Source organism: Gossypium hirsutum, chromosome A07, assembly GCF_007990345.1.
Source record: "Gossypium hirsutum isolate 1008001.06 chromosome A07, Gossypium_hirsutum_v2.1, whole genome shotgun sequence".
Taxonomy (NCBI): Eukaryota; Viridiplantae; Streptophyta; class Magnoliopsida; order Malvales; family Malvaceae; genus Gossypium; species Gossypium hirsutum.
In genome coordinates this window covers 9,214,136-9,219,536 of record NC_053430.1, presented here as the reverse complement: position 1 = coordinate 9,219,536, position 5,401 = coordinate 9,214,136, and the positions used below count along the sequence as shown (strand labels likewise).

The 5,401-nt window shown below is 32.8% G+C and overlaps 1 pseudogene across 1 annotated transcript; it reads left to right on the top strand.

Annotated features, from left to right (window-relative positions):
• The first annotated feature begins 760 nt into the window (after window positions 1–760).
• LOC107926710 (uncharacterized) lies at window positions 761–4,429 on the top strand (annotated as a pseudogene). Its single transcript, XR_005930298.1, has 5 exons — window positions 761–932; window positions 1,032–1,253; window positions 1,843–2,073; window positions 2,870–3,018; window positions 3,795–4,429. The product of XR_005930298.1 is annotated as an uncharacterized protein (transcript).
• The last annotated feature ends 972 nt before the right edge of the window (window positions 4,430–5,401 follow it).

Sequence of the window (5,401 nt, the reverse complement as noted above, 5' to 3'; positions counted from 1 at the left end):
TAAGTGGCTAACCATACATAGCCTAAAATTGATTAGTGGTGACCTATGACGTATGGACACGGACACGCAATACGGGTACGACACGATACGGATACGGCGACACGGTAATTTTTAAAAAATTAGGACACGGATACGGAAATAAAAAATATTTTTATAATTTTTATATAAATATTTTTTATGTTAAAATACTCAATGAAAATATTGATATTTTTCATTAATATATAATCAATTTGTTTTTACTTTCTTACCCCATTATAAATTTATAACTATATAAGACAATACATTAACTATTTTTTTTTCTTTCTTACACAGCATTAACTATTTTTTTTTTCTTTCTTAGGCAGCATTAACTTTTTTTTTTCCTTTGTTATGCAGCCCTTTTATTTTCTTCCCCATTTACCCCTTTTTTCCCCTTCTCATTTACCATCCTTACCTTTGCTCTGTATTTCATTCTCTGCAAAAAAAAAAACCCAGCATCATCATCTTCATATAAGCGAATCAGGTATGTTAAAAATCCCATAAATTATCACGATTAATGTTAAAGTTCTTTTTTTCTGTTTACTAAAGTTCTGTTATTGTATATGGGTTTTTTTTCCGTTTCTGATTCAGGCCAAACTAAAGTCCGGGAGTGTCCTTTTTTGACACGCTTCAAGGCGTGTCCGGTACGTATCCGGCCGTGTCGGCGGCGTGTCCGTGTCAGACACCAGTACGACACTGGTACGAGGGGATTTTCCCCGTGTCGGTGCTTCCTAGGTGGTGACTCTAATTTTGATTTTCGTGTCTAGCATTTCGAAATCACTTTCAACACATTATGACAGTACTAATGTTCTTGTTATTGTCCTTTAACTGGTTAGCACATTTTGATTTTCAAAGATGATAATTCTGACCCAAATTTCTGATTAGGAACAACTAATCCCATTTTCTTCATTCATGTAAATTTTCCCACTTTTGTTCTTTAATGAACACGTTGTTTATCATGTTGGGTGAAACAGGGAATCATGGGCATCCTTTGTTGTGTCTGTTTCTTGCAGGAGAAAAGAAAACCCGACCTGGAATTAAGGTTCTGATTCTAAAATGCTTATCCCTCAGACCAAAAACATTGGCCTTCCATTGATGAATCTTATGAGATTCAAAGGATTGCCCATTTTGCAGCAACTTCATATAGAGGAACAACTACTTCGAACTTCATCGGAGAATTGGTGCATAGTCAATGATGGAACTAATGATCCCACCGTTGTAATGGGTGTGTTAGGGTAAGATATTTCATTATTTTTTGTTCATCTTTCTGTTAACCTTTATTTTCCTTCTTTCCTTTTTGAATTTGTGCTCTTTAATATGTTAATATTGAGTCAACTTAGCTGTATTTTGTTGAATGGCCATTAGTCATTAGCTCCGCTTGTGTTAGATGTTAACTAGGAAGCTAGCTTTCCAGCTTTGAACATCAATGAAGATTTCAATTGAAATGTATATCTCATTTAGGAGTATCCATCAATCCTGGTTGATGATTGTAGAAATTTGGCATTAGCTCGAGTTTCTTGCTATAAGTTATGTCACTTGGATGGTAAATCCTTTATTACTTTATATATATATTCTAATACAAAGGTAAGCAACTAGCTATTCTCAAAGTTGAATTGAGTTAATGGCACTTGGATGGCAATTGGCTTTAGCTGTTACCCTATCAGCCTTCTCTTTTAATTTGATAGGTTCAAGAAGAGTATATATTTGTTAAAATATGAATGGCTTCTCAAAGTTTTGTGACCTCACGCTCTCTCTTGGGCTGCAATATCGTCTGCTTATATTGGACATATGTGATTCATAAGGCTACATAAATATTCTGCATAGGAAACCTGCTGAACTTCTTGAAATTGAATCCGTCTTAGACGATCAGGTTCCTGTCATAAGAAGGGGGAGGTACTGTTATTGTTGACCATGGGACGGTATTTGTCACTTTCATATGCAATAAAGAAGCAGTTCCTAACTTACAACCATATCCTCGACCAATCATGTCTTGGAGCAGCTCATTATACAGCAAAGTCTTTCAAGGAATTGGTGATTTCCATCTTCGTGAAAATGGTAAATTAGATGATGGCTTTATCAGATAAATTGCTCTATTTATATCTATTTATATGCTTTATGCCTCTGATAAATTGTCCTTGGCTACGTAATCTGGAAGCAAAATTCTAGATTCAACATATGCTCTTCACCATTTCAGTTTGTTTATTTATCATCCAATGGTGATTACCAAATTTTGGTTGAAGGTTCTACAAGAAAATTTATACCCGAGTGGCCTTTCACTGGAGAATATATCCATGCTACTTAAACCAAAGATCAGAACCAGTTCTTGTCATGTATTAATCTTGGAATGGATGAGTGGAATGTGTTGAACTTTTATGTTCCCATCTTTTAACTCTTTACTCTTATTGCATGGATATTGCGGAAGTTCCATGTTGTTTAAATCTGTTTGAGTTGATACTCTTGCATTTGGTATGTTCCAGCTGACAGGCTTGGTAGTATTTTCTTTGCATGTAGAAATTCTTATACTTCAGTTTCTTCCTTTGAATTACATTAGAAAATGAAAGAAGTGCCTTTCTTGTCCAACTTCCTATGAATGGCTGCATTTTCATCTTTGAAAGATAAAGAACGGAATTAAAAAAAACTGAGCTATATTGTCAACTACTTAGAAGGGTACAATGGTGTTTTCAGTTGTGAAATACAAACTAATTTCTCTGAAATTTGGAGTCAATTCTGCATATGTCTCATGACAAATGACTTGTCTTGTTTTACAACTGATCATGGAATCACTATCGTAAAACATTTTATGAGGAAGTTTGCATTCTTTAATGGTAAACTTTGGGATGTCTTGTTTTAGATTATGTATTCGGTAACCACAAGTTCGGTGGAAATGCTCAATCCATTACCAAGAATAGGTGGATCCACCACACTTCATTTTTATGGGACTTCAATGTCCAGAACATGTCTTACCTAAAGCATCCTAAACGAGCTCCTGCATATCGATCGGTAAGCTAGCAATACATCAATCTCTTGTTTGCTTGTTTATTCATTTATTTCATCCAAGCTTTGTCAAAAAAGATAGTTCTCTAGATTTTCCTTCGTACCTAGGCTTAGTCTAGCTCTATGCCTCTATCATAATGGTATTGTTGAAAAAGGGTTCTTCATACTAACTTTTTCTTTTTCTCTATCACAAGATTTTCTTGGTTGCCTCGACTCCTCATTTTTCTTGAAGTATCCATAAAAGACACCGGTGTTTAACACATTTCTAGACATGGGTTTGAGGATATGGCCCTGCAAATATATGAGAAAACTTAGAAGTACTTGTTTACACAATACCTTTATCTGACACTCACACCCAAGTCCAAGTAACATAGCTTAATAAAATTATATGGTGTCTTCTTTCTCTTGCTTGTATTAATTTCCCATATGCTTAATGATTCGCCATATGTTTCAATATGAACATTGCATTTGCTACCGTTTTGGATAAACAAGAGCATCAGATGAGTTAGTTTCACACCAATATAGTCTCCCTTCTTAAGATATTTTTTTAGTGGGTTGAGTTCATATCCACCTCATGGAGTTTTCTCCTATTATTTCTCACTATTGATTCATAATTAGGTTGTTAAAAACTTCCTTTTCCATCTTATTACCACAACCTTTCAACTTCTATCCGATTTTTTTATTTCATTTGAACGCGAACACTAAACAAATATGTTTGATATTTACAACATTGAGTGTGCCATTTTGGATACTAATGATCATGCCATCTGTTTTCTCTTTAGGCAAGGAGCCATTTGGACTTCATATGCCGTATGAAGGATTACATGCCGAGGTCAACTTTTATGGATAAAACCGTGGAGGCAACTGAAACCCAGTTTTCGTTAAGGCCCATCCAATTGGAAGCAATTAGAACTTGCTTGGAAGCTGAATTCTGCCCCTCAAGCAGGTTCCTGACAAATGAAGAATTGGAGGCAGCAGCTGTTGCTCTGCAATCGTGAAGCAGTTTGCAGGTCTGCATGATTTTTCTCAAGATTATCATGATTAATGAGGTAAATCCGAACGAAAGCTGTATAAGGTTAATCAAAATATTTCATTGGTGGAAACTGGAATTTTATCAATTAACGCTTGTGTCCATCATCAGCCATAGCAGTGAATGGTATTGAAAGAAATGTTGTTTCCAGTTGAAAATGAATAAATTGGACTATGACAGCATGTAAGGGAATCGTCTTTCACAGCCAATTGCTACGATTTCTGCCTCTTCTTGGTTCTATATTTGAGTTGATGATCCAAAAATATCTATGATCTACGGATGATGTGGGGAAAATGACATGGTACCGAAAGATATCGTGTTATCTGTATAGTTTTAATATTTGTATTCAATATATTATTTTTAAATATAAAGGAAGTCTTAAAAATATTCTTTGACACTCGCTTATAGTTTAAGAACCTAAAAGTTCCAAAAAAAAAATTAAACATCAATAGAAAATTCTCATTTCTTTTTTCTTTTAGATTTTAGTATTTTTTTAATGAAATAAATTTTAATAAAATAAATTTAAACATCATAAATATGTAAACTAAAATTTAAACAGTTTACTTCTCCGATTGTTGACATTGGCCATTAGACTTGAGGAATGTTTATTTATTCGTCAATAGATATTGATTTACTGTATTGATTGTTAAATTATTGTTTAGGGTTTGTTAGCCGGACCTTTTAAAAAAAAAACTAGTGATTTAAATAAATTATTTTGAATAATTCAATAACTTAAATGAAAACTTTCAAGTAATTTAATGACAAAAAGAAATATAGAGTTTATATTACATAAACACGAAAAAAGTGTAGTTTTCCAAAATGATGTTTTTGAAATTTGCATTTAAAAAGTTCTAAAAGGTTTAATACTTTTGGCCATTATACTATAGTTAAATGCTTATACAATCTTCTTATCAGTTTGGTCTTTGTATTATCATTCTATATTTCCTATTACCCTCATTGTTTACTCTCATTTAAAAAAAAAAGATTGATTAACTCACTTGGCTCCCGTGTTATAACTAAATTATCACTTTAATATCAATATAATTTCTTTTTATCAATTTAGCTGTTGTATTATTTTTATATATTAATTATTTAAAAATAATAATAAAATGAATTCTGATAATTGATATCCAATTGAAAACATCCACAACTAGTTGTAATCTATTTTCTACATTAAGTAAAATAATAAAATCAAAATATTATAAAAATTTCCAAAATTTTAGTACGAAAAAAGAAATTCTAAAATTTGAATCCACAAAATTAGATATCTAAAAAAAAAAAATCTGGATACGCGAGTTCAATTGAATTTTCGTCCTGAAACATGACGTTGCTAAGATGTGATCTGAAAGCCACATGTCA